Source organism: Zonotrichia leucophrys, chromosome 3, assembly GCF_028769735.1.
Source record: "Zonotrichia leucophrys gambelii isolate GWCS_2022_RI chromosome 3, RI_Zleu_2.0, whole genome shotgun sequence".
Classification (NCBI taxonomy): Eukaryota; Metazoa; Chordata; class Aves; order Passeriformes; family Passerellidae; genus Zonotrichia; species Zonotrichia leucophrys.
Genome location: NC_088172.1, coordinates 51,694,036 through 51,719,773, shown reverse-complemented (window position 1 = coordinate 51,719,773; position 25,738 = coordinate 51,694,036). Strand labels below are relative to the sequence as shown.

At 40.4% G+C, this 25,738-nt stretch overlaps 1 protein-coding gene across 4 annotated transcripts in view; it reads left to right on the top strand.

Annotated features, from left to right (window-relative positions):
• The first annotated feature begins 1,327 nt into the window (after nt 1–1,327).
• The window catches only part of RGS17 (regulator of G protein signaling 17), a 70,777-nt gene continuing 46,366 nt past the window's right edge, over nt 1,328–25,738 (top strand). The window contains exon 1 of one of the 4 annotated variants that reach the window (XM_064708190.1): nt 1,328–1,463. The gene's annotated coding sequence lies outside the window, so the exon portion shown is untranslated. Of the gene's footprint in view, nt 1,468–2,030; nt 2,165–25,738 lie in introns of those variants that run through there. The other 3 variants (XM_064708189.1, XM_064708188.1, XM_064708187.1) reach the window with 3 other exon arrangements.

The window sequence follows — 25,738 nt, the reverse complement described above, 5'->3', positions numbered from 1 at the left end:
AGATTCAGAATCTGAAGCTTCTATCCCAGAAGAAAAAAAAGTAAACCAGACAACCATGGCTGCTACTGTCACATTTTAAATTAGTTGTGTTTTGAGTACAGATTCCCAAGAGCCGAGCTTGTTTTGATGTGCCTATGCTCTTACAGCTCTCATGGAAGCTAGCCCTTCTGGACTGCTTTAAATCCTTTTAATTTCAGCCCTACTAAAATATGCGTGATTTTGGCTTCAGTTTTTGCAGCACTCCACTTTGGGCTCTAGATGAAATACAAAGGTGTATAGACCACTTCTGCAAAGAGAATTGGTACACATTGATGGCAATCCACAGAACCACCTTAATGCAGCCTTGTGCCTTTAGTACCACCTTGCCAGGCCGTTATAGTGAAGTGGTAAATGTAGCAATGTGTCCTCTCCGGAGTTATTAACATTTCTGGATTCATGGCATGATTTGACAGGGTCCAGATGCCAAACATGTATTTTTCCAATGCTGTTACCTGGAGGCGTATCAGGCTCAGATTTCTAAGGTGCAGAAGAAAAGCTAAACAACGTTCTCTATTGAGCCAAAATTTAGAAACTGGAGTTTGGAAAGATGGGACAAACTAACTGGCAAAACCTGGCAGGATTCCGGATTCCCAGTCAGATTTTCAGAGCATCCTGATATTGATTCTCGTGGTTGGCACCGACAGATCCATGCAGATCCACTCTGGTTCTTTATTCCCAAACTGTGCTTCAGGTGCTCACCATCAAAAAGTTACTTGGCCACTAAATCCCTGTCTCTCCCTTGGCTTCAGAGGAGAATTAAGTGTCGGATAGCTGCTTATGGACTTTTAATTTTTTAAAATCTATTCGGACGTACCGATGTGGGGACCAAAATAAAACCAAAACCGCAGCCTGGCACCTCTAGCGCTTCAGTGCTGAGTACGGCGGCGTGCCGCTCCCGCCGCCGCCCGCTGCCAGCCCACCAGCGGGGATGCTGCCGCTCCGCCGGCGGAGTCCTCCGGCCCTGCCTGCCGGGAAGTGTCCCTGAGGCCGAGCGGGCCGGGCCGGGCCGGGCCGGGTTGGGGCGGGCCGGGCCGTACCGTGCCGGGCTGGGCCGCGCCTCCCTCACCGGCCGGGCCGCGCCGAGCGGGGAACTCCCGGCGCCGGCGGCAGAGCGCATGTGCGGGGGCTCCTGCTCCGCGCCGCTCCTCGCCGCTCCTCGCACCCTCCCGCCCGCCCTTCCTCTCCGCCGCCCTCCCTCTCTCCCTCCCTCCCAACCTCTCCCTCTCTCTCGCTCTCTCTCGCTGCCCCCCTCCCTCCCTCCCTCCCTCCCTCCCTGCCCGCCCGCCTGCCGCCGCCTCCCGCCCTCTCCCCGCCGGCTGGGTGCTGAAGTTGGGCGGATGGCAGCGGAGCAGCTGCGCTAGGGGACGAGCCGCTGCAGCCCTTCCCGGGATCGCTCAGCGCCAACTGCACGCAGCCGGGCGGGGGTGGGTAAGGCGCTCCGCGCTTGTTTCAGCCTGAACCGTGATAAACGGCACCAAAATGTCTGCTTTATAGTGATGCAAAGGGTGTGTGTATGGGGAAAACCACACCGACCAAAGGGAGGGATGTAGGGGGGGGAGAGGAAAAGGAAGGAGGGAGACCATAGGGAGGATGGATGGATGGATGGATGGATGGATGGATGGATGGATGGATGGATGGATGGATGGATGGATGGCGGGCGGTAGAGTGCAAGAGAAAATGTATTCTCGGGGTGACAGGGTGTGTGTAAGCGTGCCTCTGTGTGTGTGTAACAACGGGCGGCTTCGGCGCCGAGGTTGCAAGGTGGAGCGTGTGTGTATGTGTGTGCATGTGTGTGTGTGTGTGTATGTGTGTGTGTGTGTGTGTGTGTGTGTGTGTGTGTCGTGCCCGCCATGCACAAAGGGGTGGGGAGAGGTGTCGCCGGGCTCTACCCGCGCCCCCATCTCCGCCGCCCCCCGGTTTGTGTTGGGGATGCCGCGGGGCATTCGCCGCGCCGGGAGCTGCTGCCCAGCCCTGGCAGGGGGAGGGATTGGGCCGCCCCCGGGGAAGCCGGGGACACGGGCTGGCGGTGTGACAGCCGCCAGATCGGAGGCGAGGCAGCGCTCCTCCTGGCTTTCCTCTTGACCTTCCCCTGCCTGTAACGTGGGTCTGCTTCGCGCGAGGAGAGGTGGTGTAAATTTTATTAATATTATTGTTGTTGTTATTTCAATCCGAGGAGCCGGCGGAAGGTGAGGGTGAACGAGCGAGTGGTTGCTCTAAGATCGGGAGTTGCTTTCCCATCCCTCCCTCGCTCTGCCCCCTTTCTCGGCTGCCCCCCTGGCCGGGCCGGGCCGGGGTCGGGGAAGCCGCGGGGGCAGCGGCCGCGGAGCCCCGGGCGGCACCAGCCTCCCCCGCCCGCCGTGCCCTGCGGCACCGCCATCCTCTGCCCCGGCCTCCTTCCCGCCCCTCCCCGGGAAATGCCGGCGGGCGGCGGGCGGGGGCCGCGGCGGGAGCAGGTGGCGGGCGCGGCGGCGGGCGGGGATGCTCCCGGTGCGGAGCGGGGATGCTCCCGGTGCGGAGCGGGGCTCCCGGTGCGGAGCGGGGCTCCCCGCGCTGCCGGGAACACCCGCCGGTGCGGCGGGGATGCGGTGCCGCTGCCCGCCCCGCCGTGTGCTGCTCCTGCGGGGCTGCGTCTCTCCTCGGGATGGAACCGCCCGCAATTAAGAATGCCGAGGTTGCCTCGCTTGCTCGGCTGCCAGCCTAACGTACATCTCTATCTCTTCTTGTTGATGTAGAATGAAACCTTATGGGGCTGTCAGGCTTAGAAACAGCAGGGGTGAAATTTATGGTTTTCGGTATTCGGTTTCTTCGTATCTGTATCTGGATTTTCACCAACGTGTGTCATAGGTTTGCAGCCAGATGCTTTTGCAAAATGGATGAAATCTGAAATACCCTTCTAGGTAAATATGTGTGTAAGTTACATATTGGCTGGCAATACTATTGTGGGTAACAGGTGAAAAATAGCTTCCTACAAATGAAATGTTCATGCATTACAAATGTTGGGAGTTCTATAAAGGAAGTTGATTCTTTTTCACATCAGTTGATGATAGTGTCATCATCCTTACATATAAATCGCTAGGAAATTTACCTGTGGCACAAGCCATTTAGGCAAACAAACTATTTAACCTTCATAGAAAAACAGTGTTGCACTCTGTTATCACTGTTATAAAATACATATTTTTATTCTAGCTCATACCCAGAAAAAGCAAAGTCCTATTAAAATATGAGTGAGCCCCACCCCAGTAAGTTTATGGCCTAAAATGCAAATGCTATGATACACTCAAGTACTTGCCTCCCTGAAATAACGTGAGCATTAAAGCATTTAAATGCCTTTCTCCATCAAGGCCTTAGATCCTTTTAAGTAGCCAAAATAAGAACATAATTTAATTAAAAGAATACGATCAAATAAATTGCTATAGTGAGTTGAACATCTAGTCCAATATCCTGGCTCTGACTACAGTCATTAGCGGATGCTGAAGGAGAAAAACGTAAGAAACAGGACTGGCATACAGGGAATCTTTTTCTGGCGTATCCTTTCAAGTTTCAGTAATACATAGAACATGGATTTCTTAAACTGGAGATTGCTCTCAGACCATCATAAACTATAATAAACTTTGAGTTTCCCTACTCCCTTTTAAAAAATCTGTTTATGCTTTGGTCTCAACCCTGTTCTGTGGAAATGAGCTCCAAAATTTAATTATGATTTGTGTGAAAAACTACTTCCTTTTGTTTGCTATGAACCTGCTGCCTGGTAATTTCACTCAGTGCTCCCTAGCTGACAGGGAGCACATATTGTGTGTATGTAAGGTGCCAGGAGTGTCCTCTGAAACCAGAGCAGGTACAGCACTGGGCAGGTCAGGTCCCTTCATTTTACCTATCACCAAGCTGAGAGGCCTGCCCAGGAGTGTAAAGATGTGCTCAGCCCTTGGTCTTTATCTTGAAATCTACACATAAGAATAGTTCTTCTTCTTCTTGTTATGCAACATGGACACTTATGTACAAAGAATTGCCCTGAACCCTTGAACTTGGTTTCAAGAAGGCCACTGAAAAGCTCTCCGTTGAAAAATATTCCCCGCACTATTGATTTGAATTGAAATCTGACTGACAGCTTGGTGAAAAATTCCCTGTCTCAATGCAGTTTTCTACCTACCCTGAAAAGAAGATGAAATATTTTATTCTTAACTGCAATTCTTATTTTTTTAACAACTATATTAAATACAAAATGCAGGCTATATGTCACGGCATATAGGTATATATATATATATATATGAACTGTACATTTGAAGTATCATCATTTTCTAATTGTTCTGTGTAATGTTCATTATAAGGATGTGCATCAACATGCACAGTTTCAAAGGGAAATTTTAAATGTGCCATAAAATGTAGGTAATTTGTAAGGAGCTATAACACAAATTCTTCAGAAGAGTGCTCCTGAGTTCAGTCCTGCTTGAGGAGGTATTGATCAGATCAACCTTGCAGAATACTTCCCTGATCTCAGTGGTAGCCCCTCTTTGATTTTGCCATAAGAATAATAAAGGAATAGGAGATCAGAGAACTACAAAAGCACAACCCAGACCCAAAGACACAGAAGTTCTCACAGTTTTAATTTGGCAGCAGACACAACTTGGAGCCACACAATCACAGCAGAACGTGATGCAGTAGAGAAGGGTAGAAACCCATGAGCTGTGAAATTCTTCACAAAAAATAAAATGCTGGAAGCCTCAAATGTTAATCCCCATCTCCCAAAAGACTAAGAGGAGGAGAGGCTGAGTGGTATTGTTATGGGAAAGGATAGGAGGAATGTCAGTCTCAGACATTATTTTCTACTTACAAGTGGTGTATATGTAGCAAAACACATATATATGTAGATGGATATATATGGTATATACACTTTTGTTCACTAAAAATGCATTACCCTAAATAAATGTTACAATCATAGTACTTTTAAATAGCACTCTCTTACTTGTATGCTTCACATGCATGCCTTTAATTATGAACATATGGAGATTCTTAGGAATACACCAGAAGTGTACTAAGTGAAACAGTATTAGCTCTTACAGAGATGTTCATCACTGTTCCATTAGCTCCCTCCTGATCATGGCTCATGATGTCAGGGATTTATTTTGCACTCGTACCAAGATTTCAGCTTTTGCAGTGAAAAATATATCCCTATCATACTATATCCCTACCATAGTAGTGCTTATTCTGTGAATACAGGATGAGTTTTCTAAGAACATAAAATTCATGTGCTATTTGGCTTGAGCTAAAATTCATTAAAAATAAATCTTTCACAAAACCTAGCATTTCTGTTGACATACCTTTTTCCTCTAAGTAGTTTTTATAATGAAATAATGCAATCAAACTTTCCATACCAATAATTAATTAAAAGCATAGGGTGTGCATAGGGTGTAAAAACAAGTGAATAGATTAAGTTGTAGTTAAGTTTATCTATTGGTGGTTATAACTAATGGCTATGGCTCTACAGGCTGTAAGTAGAGTTGTGTGAATAGCTTTGCTGCTGACTTCTCCAAAGAATCCCAGCACTTCAGCTTGGCACTTCTGCAGGTCTTGGCTGCAGAGGGTGTGAGGAAGTGAGCTGCATGTGTGTGTCACTCTGGTTCTCTGGAAAGTTAACCATTTCAGGGAGCTCTTTTCTGCAGAGATTTTGTGTCTCTGCTTGAAGCCGGCTATTTGCTCTCAGAAGGTTTTCCCTGGCATGGCTGCTGTCTCTAGCACACACAGAGGAAGCAGCCAAGCAGTGTGATGGTGGCAGGGACCTTGGGGAATGCTTGAGGCACACAAACAGATGAACTGGGGTCTGCTCTGCTCCTCCTGCCCAACCACCATCTAACCTGTGCCTCGACCAAACCAACATAAGGGCTCGATTCCCTAGTGTGCTTTCTCTCATTTGCACTGCTTCAGTGATGCAAAATAGATGTAAACTCAATTTAAATGACTCGTGTGCTTTGAAAAACTTTTATTGTTCTGGTACATTAATGAATCTGGACTTAAATAAGAGTATTTTAGTCAATTTAAGGTTGATTCTGTCGTAGCATCATAAAATTTTTGAATCATAGCTTTGTCTTTAAATTCTTTGCTTATAAAATATAAATGAAATGCATCTTAACTTCCATGCAATAGAAATATTCATACATTATTTACTTGGTAAGTAAATAGCAGCAAGTTCTTAGAAATCAGTAAATATCTAAATAGAATGTATGTGGGAAATTACAGGTAGGGAGATAGAGCAGAAATAAAATTTAATAAAATCTTAAATCCAGCAGCCAAGCATTAAAAACATGCACACACCTTAAACACTACATCTGTGCTGCATAATCTTTCTCCAAACAAAACCAGTATATATCTAGCCTAGGTTCTTCAGTGAGAAAGGGGTAAATTAGACAGTGAGGCATTAACACAGCTCTGTAGCCTCTGCTACCAGAGCAGCTTCATTTGGCTGCTCTCTCTAGTGATGCCAGCTCTGTGCTTGCTGGAATATGAGAGATCACAAGCTGAACCACTGTATATAGCCAGCCCATCTCTGTGCATACAGACTAGCAGAGAGAATGTCACAGTAGCACTGCCTTTAAAGGACACAGCCACTCTGTCTCAGATCCCTGATTAATTGATTATGCCACCTTGCTTATTATGTATTATGTTTTTGCTGTATTCTGTTTTGCTGTGCTATGGTATGCTGTAACAATGTCTTCATTTATCAGCAGCTCATGTAAGTTAAAGTAAAATAATCCTGTGAGAGAATGCAATTAAACCCCAGGAAGCGTGGATGGAGGGTCTCATGGTATCCTTAGCACAGCACTTTTATACCTGCTTCCAAGGCCGAGTTGGACACGGCTTTGAGCAGCCTGGCAGGGGGTTTGGAACTAGGTGATATTTAAGGTCTGTTCCAACCCAGACCACTCAGTGATTCTGTGGTTCTCTGATTCTGTAGTTCAGACAGCTTTCAAGAGAGATTTCAGAACAGTGAGCACCCTTAGAGCAGCAGCGTGTCCTAGGCACGTCGCAGCTGTGGCAAGGAGCTGCGGGAAGCCCTGACATTTCTCACAGCACCACTGCCTGATTAGTATCAGTATATATGCTGCTCTCATAGAAACTTAAATTAGAGGGAAGTCATAAAATGTCTGGGCTGGAAGGGCCCCTACATAGATTTCAGTTGCAGTTCCCCTTACCATGGACCAGGACACCTTCCACTAGACTGAGTTACTCAAAGACCCATCCAACCTGACTTTGAACACTTCCAAGGATGGGGCATCATCCCCAGCTTCTTGAGAAAACCTGTTCCAGTGCCTCACTGGCCTCATAGTGAAGAAATGTATAGTAAATTTTTAATACCATTGTTAATGTTTATGGTTTGCTTAATGGGAACAACCTTCTGAAGTAAGGAATTTCTTATCAATTTTGCTTTATTTTGACAGTACTGCAGACAGCACATGCTCTCTGATATTCACATTGCACCAGGCCTTTGGGTAGTGTAGATTCTGCTCTCAATGATTTGCATCATATGAAAATTGAGAACAGTAAATAATAACTTCCTGTACAAGAGCTTCACAAGTAGCCTTGATTTAATGAATGTAGGTGGAAAGTGTCATCCTAATTAGTCAGTGTCCAAAAGGTACTTTTATTTCCAAGTCTTATTATCTTCAGAAATTACAAGTCCTAAAATATTAATCAGATGCTTCATAGCTTTCAAGATGGGTTTGGGAAGAGTGAGATGTAAAAGTCATTTTTTTTTATCATTCATGTATAATGGTTTAAAAATATATCTACTGTGTTGTAATGCAGTTGTCTTATAATGGTCTGATAATCTAATGGATACAGTTTGATGTATCTGTTAACCTGGTAACTGGAATCTCATGTGTAGAATTTTTTCACTATTATATGTATTACAGTTGCCAAGTATTTTTACAAACACTTACTGACCCTCACAATTTAAAAATCCCCAGATGATAATAAACAGAATCTCAGCTGTATGGTAAACATTGTGCTGACTAGAATAGACAAGGCTGCTTTCAAATTTTTGATTATTTGATATGTAAAATTAAGTCACAGAGTAACCACAAAAGAAATAAGTACTTGTGTGGTAAGAATCTTGTAAGGATAGAGGGAATACCTATAACCAGTGAGTGCAGCTACTTCATAACCTATCAAGTTATGAAGGCAGCAGCTTTGAGCTGAGACTGAGCATTGGTCAGTGATTCAGAACACAGAAATCTGACTGTTTATTGGATTTGTCCTCAGCTCCCTCTCTGCGGAAGGACCATCCCATATCCAGCATCTGTCTCAAAGCCTATGCCTACACTGCTAATTGCAGACTAGGATAGAGGTAGCTGACAAAGTTCAGACACTTGAAAAATCTAATAAAAGCAGAACTAACAAGAAAGTTACCTTATTTTACCTCTATTACCTATCATCTTGTATCCTGCAGTACAAACTACTCAGAAGCTGTGAAATGCACTCCTAAATTTTTTCTATTTTTAACCTAAATAGCTCCTGAACACATTTACCACCAAATACATTCCATAGTCCTTCAACCATTGTTTTAGCTCTTCCTAACCTGCTTCAATTGATCAGTAACCATCCAAGGAAATCACAGCTGTTGTTTCAATAGCAGTCAGTGCTAAAATACAGCAGTAACATGGTGTTTGTATGGCTAAGATTCTGGCTTTATGTAGTAGCCAAGGTAGCACAACTCCTGTGGGTGCAGGATTGCCCTGAGCACTTCTTTTAGTTGCCAAGACTCTCAGTTTTTATTAAGAGTCCCAGATTTTTTTCTCTGCAAACTAACAGAAGCCTAAGCTTTTGCACCAGAACTTGATTGTCTGTGTACTGAGTTCTTAGGATGGTCCTAGACCTGACTGGAAAGTTACCACATTCCAGGGATCATTCCCAATAAAATGCTAATATGAGACTGTCCTGTTATGCAGAGCAGGTGACTCTAATTGTACGAATGAAACTGAATTGGCCATTTAGCCTCAGAGCCAGAGAACCAGCCCAGGAACTGTTTCTTTACAGTACAGGCCCATCACATCTCTCTGCCTCTGGCCTGAATTCTTCCTTCTCAATATGGTATTGACCAAAGGATACAGTGTTTGCTGAGAGTTTTTAGTTTGTGTTGTTCCCTTGATATTCACCTACTACAAACAAGAACACTGCAGATTTTTATAGTTCCTTCTATTCACAACAGAGGGGTACGTTGTCAGGTTGTACAAATGAACATACGCTTGAAGGATCCAGTTAGTAACACACCTGCTTAATAGTTATTCCCCATGTTTAATTTCAGATCGAAATTTATCAGCTTTTAATACATTTAATGTTTATCATGTTGACTTTTACCATGTTTATTCTAGAATCACAATGTTGTATTCACTAACAGAAGTCAACATATTTATATTGGCGATACCATAAATTTGGAAATCTGATATATAAAATATTAATATCAACATCTCATACCCATCTCCAATATGTATGGTTTTAAAAGTTATATTTAGCATAACTCATATTGAATGGGTTTAACTATACTGAGTTCACTCAAGTCCTTCATGTGTTTATTACTATTAATATTCTATCAAACCTGTGGGACAGGGAGGTCATGATTTATGTTCAATATTAATTTTTTTCATACATAACAGGAGAGAGAATTGTTTGAACATATTTTTAAAGAAATTATAAAGTTTAGGAAAGGTGAGTTGCTCGTATCTGCATGTGCATGAGGTAATAGGAAAGTTATATATCTTGTATGACCTTACTTCTGCTGAGCATTTTTCTTGGTCAGACATATAATGCTGTGGCAGATACAGTGTCCTGGTTTCATACAATGTGATATTTCAGGAACTTTTAAGAAAATAGAGAATCCAGAAAGATGAAAATAGTAAAAGAGAAGGTGACTACTCATCATATTATTATTATTCTGAGAATCTAGCAATTTAGCAAGCACTAAGAATAAATAAAGAACACATTATGAAAAGACTATTTCTGTCCTTCCAGATTTTGGCAATTTAGACCTAATAAGTGCTTTTTAATCGTTCCATCTTGCTGTCTTTTCTACAAGCTTACCTTTCAAACAAGCACTAAATTACCTTTGCATGCTAAGACAGCAGCACTGCTTTTCGCAGAACAGAAATGCGGCTACATGTCAATTAAGCAATTAGAGGATCACACAGTAAAATGGTGGCAGATGCAGAAATTAAAAATACAGGGCAAAATTCTTGTTGATTTCAAGGGTTAAAATCTAACATTAAGAATCTTGTCTCCTACTCCAGCTTCCTTATTACCAAAGTAATGCTCATATATAGAAATCAGAGAGAGCTTAAGATCCAGAAAATCTTCATATGCAGACAATTTCCAGGACAAAATTGGGCATTGGCAGCTGAATGACAAGTTAGTCTTTCTGATCAAGTATTCTTACTCATTTGAAGATGACCAGGGTAAAACCTCTCCAGTTTGCTCCTTTGCATATGTAATCTGAATATCAACATGAAAAATATTGATTAGTGCCATGTTAGAAAAAAAATTTCTCAGTAAGCAAAACACTACAAAACCAGGAAGACTTTGGATGGTTGAGCAATGTAAACCTGCATTTAAAAAAAGAAAAAGAGAGAATGGAAGCATATGGCAAGTAGCACGAGATATCTTCTGCATAGATATATCCCATAACTTCCAGCTCATCAGTTCTTTAAAAAGATATGGGATTTTGGGGATCCATTAAACTGCTACCTGTCATCCTCATAAAAGTACTTAACTCCAGTAGAGTCAACTCAGTCGTGTTCATAATAGAATAACACCTGTCATAGCTTTTCCAAATTATGCATTGGAAAAAAAATCTATGCACATTTCTTTTAGCTTGATTGTTTTCATGACATAAGTTCCTGTAATATCACAGCTATTGCACAATAAAATATTTTTACAGGTAACAAAAGGGAGTAGACTAATTAGTCAATGGAGACCTAATTCTAATAATGAAGGCAGCATACGATTTCTCAGCCCAAATTACTCTGAATTTTAGCAACACTTCAATCTTGGATGCAATCAGAACTAGGGGAGATGATTCACTCAGTCCATATCAGCATATACTTTATATATGCTTATATATATATTAATTTGTAATTTAGCCTCAGAAACTTTTATTTGATTGCCTTCTGGTTATCACTGTGAGAGGACAAACCCATGAGCTGTGGCACGAGCTACCACCAATCAGCTTCTCCAGTAAATTTCCTGTGAAGCAGGCTGGTGGCCCAAGTAAATGCAATTTAGTTTATTTTTTAAAGAAAAGAAGTAAGTTCTGTATGTCCCTTGAAAGATGGGGGAGAGGTCTCCTTGAATTCAAGAAAATATGGTCTGAAAGAGCTTTAATGTATGAAGACTAAATTTATCAGAAAGCGCAGTTTATTGCAGATCCAGCTGAAGATGGGAGACAGTTCTTAAAGGTTTTAAGACTCCAAATAATTGCATTGCTATTAATGTTCAAGACATTTTTCCATTAAATTGAGTGGACTTCTATGGCAGAAACTATTCTTACAAGTAATGCTAATCATCATTCACATTTTAAACATAGGATTGTAAGGCTCTGTTAAGTAGAAATTGTTCTGGTGGGCAGTGAGATCATCCCTGAGAATGCCAGAGACACCTTGATTTTGACTGCTTAATATTTGGTGAGGTACTATGTAGAATAACCTAAAGAGAGTATTTTATGTTTTAAAAGTAAGTTGGGTACTATTCATACAGCAGACTGGCTTTCTTTGTTGGTTTGTTTCTACATTAGACCCTGAGCTGTTTAGGTGAGATACTGTTTAAAATTGTGCTGCAGTCCTGTCCTCTGAGGCAGAGAGTGTGTCCAGCAGGGTGCCAAGGAAATGAGCTGCTATTGAACCAGGCAGGCAGTGCGTGCTCAGCAGCACTCCGGGTTAGGCTCTGTTCAGTAGTGTGGCTGATTCTAGCAGGTGCCACAGTAGCAACTTTAGGAACACTGGAAAATAGTAAAGTATGCTGAGGGAAAAACTCTAGCTAATTTAATCCCAAACTCTGTTTCCCTCAGTCAGTTCTTACTTTTTCTTTCCTTCTCTTGACCAAGTTGATATTAGGAGCAGGAAATGTTTTTTGGTTTGTTTTGTTGTTAGTTTGGGTTTGTGGGGGTTTTTGGGAGGGAGAGGGGAGGAGGTTGTTTGGGTTTTCTTATTTCATTTGGTTTGGTGAGTGTTTTTTCATTTGGTTGGTTGGGATTTTTTTACATTTACTCTTACCCAGAGGCTGTTCCAGAACTCCCGTTGAAAACCTTTTTCTCATTTCCAGCCACATTCACTCAAAGAGTGAATGTGAAAGCTTATTCTTCATTTGCTCTTGTGCAATGATCCATATTAAATTTTTCTTCCTCCCTTCCATTTGTTCACCTGACACATTCATATCCCTCCCCTTCAAACATTTGTCCCAGAAACTCTTTAGGTCAAACAGACGTGAAAAAATGAAGAGAACACTCAGAATGCAGAATCCATATGTTGTGAAACAAGGGGGCACAAATGTCCTGGCCACAGCTCTCCTCCCAGTCACAAAACCCTCCTCCAGCCTTTTCCCTTCATAACTCATCTGTGGAGCTGCTTGGAACAGGAAGACAATAAAGCCTGTATGACTGCTCCATGAGCATTCTCTCCTGATTATCTAAGGGGGATAACCTTGATAAGGTATATTCAAGGTGCGGCTCACACCTGAAGCAATTTTAGAAGTGTGCTGCTTGAATTTCAGTGCTGTGTGACCCAGTGGGATCCTCACGGTGAATAGTGGCAGCAAAAGATGTAAGGTCATGTGTATAAGAGAAGATTCACCTACACACCTGAACTTTGGGGCAACCTAAAGAGTCTTTTGGTTTTTTTTCCAGTCCATTGTCAAAATACATTTCCATGTTGATTTGGATACAAAATAGCTTCAATATTAGTATAATTTCTCTTCTCAGACAAAATAACTTCTTCAGGAAACTCTTTTGTGTTATTTAAAAGTGCTTCTCAAACTTGGTATCCTGCGGAACTGGATATAGATGTAACATTTTAGTACGGAGGTGTCTAGAAGAGAAGGGTTCCAGCAATAGCAACTGTGTTGCAAATGCACTGGTTCACCTACATGAGATTGCACAGGACAAACAAAAATGTCATCATTTTGATTTGTTGTGCATGACTCACCTTCTAAAGAAAAGTTAGCTCACAAGAGAAAATTAAACATTTGTCAAGAAAATGAAGAATCCGGGCCATTAAGATGAATTGGTGATTGTTGATGATTGTTCTCAGACTTCAGTTCTGTTATGTTGACCCACTTGCAGACTTGAATGGAAACTGATCATTTTTCTTTATAAGGGTTTCAGAGTCATACCTAAAAAGTTGTTTTCAGAGCCAAAGAGAGATTTGAAATTACAATAACCACACCGTGTCCTTTATTCCACTTGTTGACATCCTACCTGTTACTATGCACTGAGAAAAATAACACTATCTCAGGACAGGCACTTAACTAGAAAAAAAAAATAAAATTGGCTGCACCCAAGCCTTTGGTGGCTGAATAAGGATCAAACATTTAATGTGATCAGCAGGCAGCTCTGCCGCCCACACTCTCCAGCAATTATAACGTTCAGTTTAGTTTTTCTGTTTAAAAATAATTTTATTGTTCGAACAAAAATAAAACCATTCAGAAAATGTCTAAATTTGGCTTTCAAACTCAGATTTTGAATGTCTGGTCACTGCTTCTGAGTGATGTGTAATGGAAATGGAAAGGTCAGTGCTGTTGGCACACGGAAAACATTTTCATCCACATCTCCTTCCTAAGATGTTGCATGGATGAAATACCAGCAGGCAGTGAGTGTCACACGTATTATCTATGTGTGTTCCCTGATCAGAAGGAGCAGCAACTGCGAGATTGTAGGTAATGTACATACTGTTTATTAAAGGCAGTATGGAGCTCAGAAACTCCCAACAAGTGTGTTGGGACACTGAGATGGCCTGGCTGCCCAAAATCAGCCCTTTTCTTTTCAGCATCCAATGGATGGTCCTCTATCTGGCACTGCACATCCCACCCACATGCCTGGGCCTCCCTGGTCCTGCTGCTGTTGTGATGTCCCACACAGGCACAGGTAATCTTGTCATCTTCTTCCCCAGAGAGCAAAGGGTTCCTCAGCACATGCTTATTCTTGCTAGGACTCTAATCTGCAACTCCCCAAAAACAAAATTTCAGGTGTTTAAAAATTTCAGTATTTAAACAGAATACTGTTGGCAAGGATATCTAACCTGTCATAGCAGGTATGTCATACCATCATCCAGAAGTCATGGGTCGTACCACAATTAAGGTAATAAGGCTGTAACTTAAAGTGAAGCCAGAGGAAGAAACTTCCAGGAGTTTTGAGATATTTAAATTGTCCTTGAGAAACATTTAAAAATTAAAGTATCACTTGCCTACAGGTCTGCCTCAGTGAAAAAACATGTTAGTCCAAATCAGTAATTGTAGGGCAAAATTTCTTCCTACATTTCCCCCCAATGAAACAATAAACGTGAACACAGGCATTCACTCTAGCAGAAAAATCTGCAAAATCTTACTTTGTGATCAGACATGCAGGTGGTTCAATTTAATTCTTACTAATTCTTTCCACAAAGCTAAAAAAAATTCCCTGAAGGAAGAAGTGCTTGAGTCAGCTCCACAGAGAACAGAAGTTTATCCTATTCACTAACTGAGATGAATCTTCTATTGAGATGCTAAGTGTTGTTTCATTGCTTTCCATACAGCCTTTCCATAAGATCTAAAGAACTTTTTATGCCACATTTATATTCATTGTGAGATTTTTGCCCCTGGCTCTCCAGCTGTTTCCTTGCTTACATCCTGAGGCAAGAACTGCTGAACTTGGGGAGCAGGAAGACTGAATTATTGAGAGGGACAGAAAATTTTAGAGTGTGTAGACCTCAGAATTGGCTCTCCAGATGTTCCAGGTGAAGGGACAAATCTCAGGAGTGGAAGTAATAACCAGCACAGATTGAGAGAACACAGAGAAGTTGAAAAGGACCTTTAAAATCTGAAGGGGCAAGAAACAGGCATAATAGACAGTGAGACTGAAATCTCAGTAGATAGCAGTGAATGGTACTGAATGTAACATGGATCTGGATGCTAGTTAATGAAGAAAGAAGAAAATTTGTAAAGAACAGGTGAATTAAAAGGCTACAGTGATAAAGTCTGGAAGTATGGAATAGCAGAGATGGACATGGAAAAATAAGTGTATTAGAGCCGCTTCTTAAAATATAGGCTGATTTCTAATAGCTTTTGATAATTAGAAGATGTTTGCAGCATTTTAGGAATTCAGTCTTATAAGAATTTTGTTCAGCCAGATTAAGAATCTGCCTTAAAAAAAGTGTTGAAAATTAAAACCTGCCTTTAAAAAAGTTTTAAAAATCAAAACCATTCCTTTATATGCAATAAATAATGGCATATGGGCAACAACAAAAACAAAAAACCCACACTAAACCTAGATTGTTTTCTTTTCCTATCTGCAACTAGAATTTGCTCCTGAAACACTCAAAACTGTGTGCTGTTCAACGAAGTTTCCTTGATCTAGAGACAGCAGGAGATAGGAGCCAACAATTACATGACGCTTCTATTCCTGCTCCTCCTTTCTGATCCTATACCACAGGATCAGAATAAGTAAAATACCTCTGGCTAAGCAAGAGCAGATGATCTTGAAAAGAAAGGAGATCAGCTTTCCCAAAGATATGTGTTCATTGGATCTGGAGATCTGCACGTGAAGAGGAAAGAAGGCAGACAACTTTTGATGGCAATGAAAGGTCACACTATTTGCTGCATGTGGCAAATCTACTGGAGGCCTTTCTTACCTGCAGCACACTTTCTAGTACAAGAATATGGCCCTAATGAAAAAGGTACTGAGTCAACTGCAAGTCTCCAAAAGATTTTATTGCTGTTACAGATAACTTAAAATTTCATTGTGTCCTGTACCCTTAGCATTTAAAAACTAATTTTGTTTAATTGTTTTTGTCTTTTTTAAAAAAGAGGCAATTTTCTACTATCCCAAGTTTCCCTAAAATTATTTTCAGCAATTCTGTTTATGGAAGAGGCATAAATATTAGAGTAACATACTTATTGGCACCACTGGTGCCAAAAAAAAAAAAAAACCCAAAAAACACAGAAACCACTCTGGTAAACAGAAAGCGGCCATTTCAGAAATGCCATAAATATACATTCAGGGCTTGATCTAAGAACTCCATAATTCAGAAGATACAGGCATTTCTAATAGCCATCTTCTTGAGGAAAGCCCTGGGCTTAGATGAGAATTAAAAAATGCGATTAATTTAAACATTTTCTGTAGCTCCTTCTTCCATGCAGCCTTCTAGGGTGAGGGATTTGTGCACAGGTGGAACTGGCCTAGCACAGAGATGGACAAGGAGGAATTTATCTTCTTCACTGGGCTGACAGTAGCTGCTGTGTGCGCCTCCACCCCAAACTGCTGTATGTACTAGGCATCCAAACTGGGACTTAGTTGGCTTTCGGTCCTCTAAGAGGACTCTGAGTTTTTAAGAACATACAAATTCCTATTCCCCTCCCACCCTTAAGTACCCAAATTTCCCCAGTTAAGTGCATTGAGTGCCTATTACTCATGCCTGAAACTCCATCCTGCTAACTAGGTCACAACCAGCTCTCAGCAGGACGTGCTGTCTGCCAGAGATCTCAGAGGAGCTTGGTCCAGAAGGTACACTGAGAGTGTGCCTCTCATTTTCTAAAAGAGCTGAACTCATCACAAAACACTGGACACAAATGAACTGTCAGTCCAAAACCACCAGAAAAGGAGGCTGATCAGGTCTGGGGTTACTTCACCCCTCCTGCCCTCACCAAAATTCTTGCCATTTTCTCAATTTTTCTTTCATAAAGGAGGAGGGACAGGTTCAGCCAGGATGTGATACACCTGAGTTCATCCACTGTGGAGCTGAGGGAATTCAGACCTTCCCCTTCCCACCACAAAAATTCTGCTCTAATCACCAGTTTTGAAGATACTCAAAGGCAGAAACAGTCTCCATTGTTACCATTGACACGGTGCTGTTTTGCAAAGAAACCTACCCAAAACCCCATCAAAAAATCAAGAGAAATTAGCCAGGGAGAAAGCAGTGCATCCACCATTACAATGTTCACTGGGGAGCAGGATCACCTCGATTTCTGCCTTTTTCTAAGTGCTAAAGAGTCTGGATGCCACATTATTTAATCTCTGCAATATTGAATAAAAGCAAGAAAGCACATCCACTATGTCATTTTATAAAGCATGTTCTAGTCCATAATGTGGTTTTTTTTGAGGAATGACTCAGGGTCATATCTTACAAAAATATGATCATATGCAATAGGACTAACTTATAATATATAACTGAATCAAAAGCTAAAAAAGGTGTTCAACTTACCAAATAAATAGAAAAATGTAATTAGAGCACACATTAAAACCAGCACAGGTGCCTACATGGGACAAAGACTAAACCTACAGTAAATGTTGCTTAGAACAGATTGCCTGCCAAGTTCTCTTCAAAGAACTAGACATCCTAAGAGGTTTTTATCCTTGCATAGAAGTTTGGAGCTGTGTGATTATCCTACACCTGTTATCCGAGAGCTTCTTTCTCTTTTCTGTTTACTAGTTATGCTATAATCAAATCTCCTTAAACTTCACCTGGTGAAAATACTCACCAAACCTGGATGCTGGGAGAACTGAAGGCAGACTTTTTCTAGGCATTTCATCTAACACAGCTTTTGGTCAGGGCAAAGAAGAACTCTTCTGGGAGTTGTGTCAGACAATTTTGAAATTGTTTCTTTCTGTAAAAAAAAGTACCTTTTTAATCTTTCAAATGCCATGAGAACATCAAACAAAACTGTAAGGAAATCATTTCCTGGGGTCAAGACCCATGCTGATGCAAGTAGAGTGTGGATGGATTGAGAAAACTCCATTTAGCATTTCTGAATTATCTGTCAGTCCCTGGTTCCAGAGACCCATGGAAGAGAAAAGAGAATGTTCCCCTAGTCCATGAAATTATCAGTATGACGGGTGTCATATGTGGGAGATAAAAGCTGTTGTTTAAAAATTATTGTAGGACTGAAACAAATAATGTACATCAGTTTTGGTAATTCCAGAGAGGGCTTCCTTAATACAGGCAAGTACCTCCCACACAGCAGCTTAGAAAAATGCTAACAGTAAATTTATACAAGTTAAAGTTGTTATCTTACCATTTACATTTCTTTTGTATCTGTCATTATTATCTTGTCCAAGTGCTTCAGAATCTGAAAGATCTTCTGCTCAAGTCCAAGCTCAACTTTTTGACTATCTAATCAAAAAGAAAATCTCCTTTCTCCTCGCTCTCAGTCACTGATTCTTCCACCTGGTTTTAGAAAGCAAGGTTCATGGTGAGCAGAAAAGGTACTTACACCTGCATCTCTTGCATGCCCTGTTAGCTTTTGAATCTGCTAACAGCTACATCCCCTTTGATGCAACCTACACACAAGGGAGAAGTCTGGAGACACTCACTTCAAACCTGGAAAGATTTTTTAATCACGTATATGTTTCATGAAAAGGAAAAAATTGAGTTTTGTGGGAATACTTGGAATACATGATCTAACAAACTCTAGTGTCCAAATCCAATTGAAAGAAGTAGCTTACCAAAAGACAATAATCAACAATTTAGTCAGGTTTTTTAAATTCTAAAATAGTCCTCAGCTACTGGATCATCTTTCCTCTCCAGTTTGTTGACTATCTCTGCTCAATGTGCTGTGGGCACAAGTATTACTTCCTTTGTTAGCTATCTATTAAAGTTGTGAATGGCCAGCTGTTCCAGAAAGTTTGACACTTCTGTTCTTTAGGGGAATCTGAACACTTGCTCTTAGAATGCCTCTGGCTTATCTACTGAGACACTGTCACATGGGAAGGGTTGCAAAAACTGAGAGTGTTCACATCTCCATAAACAGATTTTCTAGTTAATTAATATAAACATTAACTCAATGCTGTTGGATACTTATCTTCCTTGAAGTAATGTCCTGCTTATACACTGACAAATTTTAAAATATGAGAGAGCAGTGAAGATGAACACTGAAAGACAAATCAAATTAAGAACTGTGTGGTCTGTTAGGGGAATGCAGCAGCAGAGAACACTGATAAAACCAAAGTGCAATAAGTGAACGGGTTTTTTATGCTTAATTAAACTTTAATTATAAGGATTGCACCAGGAGCTCAGAACTTCTTCAGTTAAAAAGCATGCAAGCATCTTTGTGTGATTCTAAGAAGCAGACTGACCAATTTTTTGAAGGTTCTCATGGAAGTGACACAGATGGACAGAAATGGGAATAAATAAATAAATGGGGAAGCAGTATTTCTCTCCATTGCTACAATAACTTAGATGGAAAAGGCCACACCATTAGAAGAGAGAGCGTGATAAAAGCATATCACTAGACCACTAAGTTTGCCTTGCACTTTGTTGTAAAAGCTAGGGATCATCAGTCTGAGTGTTCTGAAAGCTTCTCCATTCATCAGGACTCAAAAAAGCAGTTCCTACATTTTGTTATGAGTCAAGCCAGAAAAATGTTTTTAATGGGCTTTCAGGCTTGATTTTGGAATTGTCATAGTGTCACTTATGGTAAAACTAGAAGAAATAATAGCATCTGTCTTGAATATAGCCATCTCAGCCCCATTACACCATAGCAATGCCATTAGAAGCAAACTGGTTTTCTTGTCTCCTCTGTCTATTAAATTATCTTCCAAAGTGATAGCATTCTTGCCAGGAAAATTTGCTAAGCATGTCTAAAGAATGATTAACTGTTTTGTATCACTTCAATTTCTCCATCTATTGCAGTTTCTGGTTTCCTTTTGTTTATGTCTTGAACATCACATCTAGAAAGTAATTTGTTGCCCCCATTTGATAAAAAATACCCTCTGTATCTGAAAGAAACCAGTGTTCAGCTTGCATCAAGGTTATTGTAAGATACTTGGGAGATTATGGATTAGCAACTCCAAATTTAAAGAAATCCAACTTTTCAAGAAACTGTGGTATGTGAAGTATGTTGCTGGACTTGGGGTTGGGGTTTTGGTGTTAGGGTTTGTTTTAAACATCATCCTTCAGCCTTTCCCAAAGGAAGCAAACTGAAGTAACCCATGTAAACTGCAAGTGTGCCCACAGGGTAACTAATATCAGCTGTCGCTGGAGAAAATGTTCCAGTGTGCAATGGTGTAGACCATTTATCATGGGATGGAAAACTCTGAATTTCATTCATATCAATTTGGGGACCAAATATGACGTGATGCTGAAAAACAAAGTATTGTTCTCTTGAATTGAGTATTGCTCTCTCTAGCTCATCCTTCACAAACCCACTTGAAATAGTGGACTTTGATAGCCAAACTACCAGACAGGCATAGCTTCAGCAGGACTCCAGACTGAGATTGTTCCTGGAATCTGAGGTCAGTCTGTTGTAACCACATGGCTGCTGAACCTCACTGACTCAGATCAGTTTCCTGGCATGGTGAAGTATAAACCATCTTTCTTTTTGCCAAATGGCTGTGAGCTGCTCACCAGAGCCTCACAGGAGATCTCTCTGTGACTGAAGCATAAGCACTCACTGGATAACAGGGGAGGGTAGAGAACAGAGAAAGGGACCTGGAAAAGCTGACACAGATGGCAGAACTGCTTTTGTAAAGGAAAACAAGAGGAGCACTGCAAACCCCTGCATCATGGCACATGTCATTCCCTTGAGCAAGAATGGGGAGTAAACTTCCTCTGCACTTGACTGCACTAAGTAAAAAATCTGAGTCCTATAACATTCCCTCAGTCTTTGTTGGAGTAAAAAATGCAAGCAAAAAAATCCATTCTGGTTTAATAACCCTCATTCCCCTGACCATAAAAAGAGAAGAAAAGAGGAGAAAAAAAACCACCAAAATTTTAGTTTTATCCAATATGAAATATATTCAATTCTGTCTGGGCAACGTTGGGTCCTTCAAGAAAACCTTGTGTTCTGTAATTCTTAGTTGGTGATTTACTGTATAACTCTGCAAAATATCCTGCCAGAGCCTTATGCACTTGCTTTTATGTTTAGATGGACAGTTACAGGAAACTAAACTCCCCTTCCTTCTAGGGTTATTTGGGAACTGGTTGTATATCCCATGTGTTTGGAATCTGATGGAATTCTATGCAAATGCATAAAGCTGCTTTCTTACCAAAGTGTGTCTTTGCAATGGCTGAGATGGAGTTAAACCAGAAATACGTCTGGGCAGCTTTATTGGGTCACTGGCTGAAATGATTATTCTTTGATTCATCCTACAGCTGCTCTTTAAATTATGCTTCTTCTCCAACCACTCATGTAAAGCTTTTGCTCACTGTTCACTTTCTCATTTTAAAATACCAGTTTCTGTAGCATTTCCAGTTTATAAGTAAAGGGATGGTAAATGGTGCATAATAATTTCTAGATGTATCGATCATTCAGCAACACTAGAAAACAGCTATGCAAATAACAGATACCTGCCTTGTGAAAGAAATACCAGGGTAATTTCATAATCTTTGAAACAGAACTTTTTAGACACTAGTCACTTTGTATCACTCAGTTTTGCATCTCTGATCCATTCAGTTACCCAGAGAAAAAACCTTTCACCCAGTTCAAGTGCTGAGGTGCAGTTAGGACAAAATATCTTGTCATAACCTGCAGTAAATGTGATTGTGGTCATTCTATTGCTTTATTCATGGAGAGGAGTGATTTTTGTTATCACATATAAGATTTCTTTTTGCACAGGTTTACCATAAACATCAGATATTATAATTATTATATCAGGTATTATATTATTATAATATTATATTTCTCCACATACTTCTTAGCTATTTGATGCTACCTGACTGTGTGAAGCTCTAGCTTTTCCTCTCCATTATGCCCAAAGTGTCTCATCCCTTCAGTTCAATCATCCACTTGTCTACTGGTGCACTCAAAAAGAATTGAGCTAATTAGCAGAGGTGAACCTAGATGTCTGTAACAGAAGAGATTACATTGTCAAAATTTATAAATACTGTCTTTTTTGTTCTTATTGTGAGATACTCAGAATAACCAATTTGCTTCTAGCTGCCATTATTTGCCTTTGTACATACTACTGCCATTCAAGTATAATTGTTTTATTAAGTGGAAAAGCTTTGGTAATCTAAAAACTTTTCATTAGTATTCATTCTAAGCTAAATACTAAGCTTGCTATGGGGAAACACTTTTCTCCTCTAAAATAACCAGGTATACCCAACTGAATCAGTAGCAATCAGTTGATTAGAGACAAAATTAAAGGCATTTATTTACATCATAAAAAGTGAGCAAATATGGTTTGGGTACAATAAGAATTCTCAATGTATTCACTAAGTATTGGTTTGGCTTTTTTTCTTAACCAAGGATTTATGAGTTCTATAGATTGAGCTCTGCTTTCTTTTCTGCATTGTTCACCCATTTTTAGCTACACTGCAGCCATTTTCACTATTCACATGGAAGCACTCAGGGTGTTTTCAGCACAACTGCTTGAAAACACAAGAAATTGGATTCCAGGGGAGAATGAAACTTTTGAATCTAGAAAATGAGTGGTTTATAGGCAAGTAGGAAATGGATATTATCATAAACATTTTGTATTCTACTTTTCACTTGCTGGCTTCCCTAGGAATGTGTTAACACAGAGTACTGAACAATTTCAGTCTAGAGCCAGAAAGATTTGGTGTGTCTCATGAGTTTATTAATATTTTCAAAACTATTTCTGCCCCAAATAGTGAAAAAAAAGTCTTAAACATAAAAACTCTTCGTACATGGGAAAATGTGTGTATTTGATTTGACTTATTAAAACAAGGTTTTATTATTTCTTTACTTCAATTCACAATATAAATGGATTAATTTTGAACCAAAGATTTCTTTAAATTAAAAACTGCTCTTTATTGATACAAAACAAAACGAACTAAACCATTACAGTGAGACATTTTGGGAACTTCCAAACTTGCTATAAAAGATTTTTTTAAGACAACATCTTAATTTTAATTGTAAAAAACAATTCCTTCAGCAGTCAGTTTTGATTTTGACAATTGTGGTTTTTTTCTAATAAATATTATTTGAAAAATTCCTGACCATACCTCAGCTAGATTGATATGGGAGTTGGCTAGAAATTGGCACTGTGCAAGAGAAACATGATAGTTGTGTAACTCAAGGAAGAAAAGGAAGCTGGGGAGTGAGGGCATAAAAATTAAGGTGATGTTATCTCAGGCAAATTCTTTCCCAGAAAAATCTCATAGTGAACAGAAAGCATTACAGATTTAATTTGCTGCGACTGCAAGGGGAAGTAGCATGGTCAGACTGGGATTGTTTAATGCCCTGGCTATTTCCCTGCCCTGGAAAGCATCTGCACATCTCTGCAGGACATAGTATATCAACATGCACAGTGCCAGGAGTTAAAAGTTGAAATCTCACAGAAGACTGGCATAATCAGTATATAATTTTGATGAAAAAAAGATTAAAATCTAGATTTTCCTTTACTCCATAGCATAGCCTTTGTGACAGTGATGCCCAACAAAAAGTTTATGTTCTGCTAATTGCAGGGCTACAGAAAACTCTGTAAATGAACAGAGTTGCAGAGCTTCCTGCTCCTCTTGATGTACCTTAATATAATAATCACTTTGGCAATTACAAAATAGCCCTGCTTATAAAACATCCCCCTGTTTTTAGGCTGAATTTTCAAGGGAAAAAACGGGGTTGGTCTTGTGTGCTGTTGCACCTCCCACCAGGTTTATCGCTGCTGCCTGAGCAGAGGTGGTGGTGAGGGGCCCGCCCCAGACAGCAGTGGCACTGGCAGCAGCAGTTGCACCAGGGGAGGTGGAAAAAGTGCAATCATAAGAACAGTATCAAAAGAGTTGAGTACATGTAGGATGAGTTGGAATTCCTGCATTCCTAGGAAGAGGAAATGAGATGCTGGAGAGATTTCAAACTTTTTTATTCCTCCACATCAAATCCTCTTTTTTTTTTTTTTTTCTTCTTTGTTCTTCTAGAGTACAGGAGGAGAATAGTGATTACAGTCTCCCTGTGCAATTCCATCTTTCTAGCCACAGACATTTGGGGGGCAGATATAATTAATCTTTTTCTTGTGCACTTGAGAATGCCTTGGGATATTCTCCAAGTCTCTTCTTCAGCAGACACCTTTGTTCCTCAGGGGGAATTTATTCTCTGCCACGAATCACTCAGTTTGAACATCCTAATCGATATGTTTCAAGAGAGTTTGAATAAATTATGCTGGGGATCTCTGGTGAATAATGCTTCATCTAAAAAAAAAGCAAACTCTCCTTGAGAAGGTGTGCATCATGTGTAATTTCAGAGGAGAACTGAAAAAAAGTGACAGAGATACCTGGATAGCTGATTCACTACAGCTACTCCTCAGTGCAAATTTTAGGCAACAATAAATCAAAAAGATAGAAAATATTCAGGGTTTTAGTGTAATGGCTGAGGTTGTTCTTTCAACCATAGCAGCAAAAGTAGTCTCATTTGCCTAGGCCTTGCTGCTGACTTTACAGCCCTGGATGTACCAAGAGTATAACAGATCACCTTCTCAGCCTCAATAGGAAGTGAAACAAAGTCTGCAGTCTTGAACTGCTGAATGAGAAGTAGGTGGAAACAGAGATGGAATCATTAGAAGTGCCAAAGTGGCTGGCATTCCTGATTAGTGCAAGAACACCCAGGCTCACCACACCTCTGCAAAGGAAGAACACCTACAATAGACTCAACAGAGTAGTTGCATTTACCACAAAACAAGAAGATCAGAATTTGGCCTTTTGTCACTAAAATGTCAATTCATTAATACAAATAATAGTTTCAATACAGGCAATTAAAATAATGAGTAATGAGAACAGGCAAATTCTCATCACTCCATAAAAATTATTCTTCTGGATTAATTTGAATTTGAAAAGACCACAAAGCTGATAGAAGTGACAATGGAATTTTTGAGCATGTTTTCTGGCTCTATAACATAAATTAACTTGCACAAAAATTAGGATTTCAATCCAATGGTAATCTGCCTTACTTAAATATTTGTGTTCATTTCAAATGACTGAAATAATTCTGCAAAGTTTCTGACCTTTAATTATAACAACTCCAGTCAAAGTATTTTAGGCATTACTTGCAGAATAGCACCTTTCCATTGCACCAAGATCTTCTCTACCTGCTGTTTCTGACCAGGCACTTCCAGTAATGGGACTTCAGTGATACATCGTGGGTTTAGTCAGTGAGAGAAAAGCAGTACATCAGAGAAGATAAATCTAGCAAATGCTCCCAGCATTTGGGAAATTGATGAATCATGGCATCAGTGGCAGAAGCAGTCTAATGTTGAACTGAACAACAGTGGGGGAGAATTCCCCCATCCAGAAATTTAGAACATTACTAGCAAAATCTTTCCAACACTACCACACCACTGTAAACCTTTAGTGTTGCAAAAATTCTGTTTTCCAGCAGCCATAGGGAAACTTTGATTTGTCCTTGGCAGAACAATATTAGATGTTGTTCAGTAATTTGCAGCAAGACACAACTTTTGTCTTCTGCAGAATCTTTTGTGGTTTTTGAACTATATAACTCAAGCATCTCTCAAAAATTTTGCGCAATATCTGCTATGAGCAGCAACACTTAATTTGAGTCTTTTTTTCTGGGAAAGAAGTGCCATCAT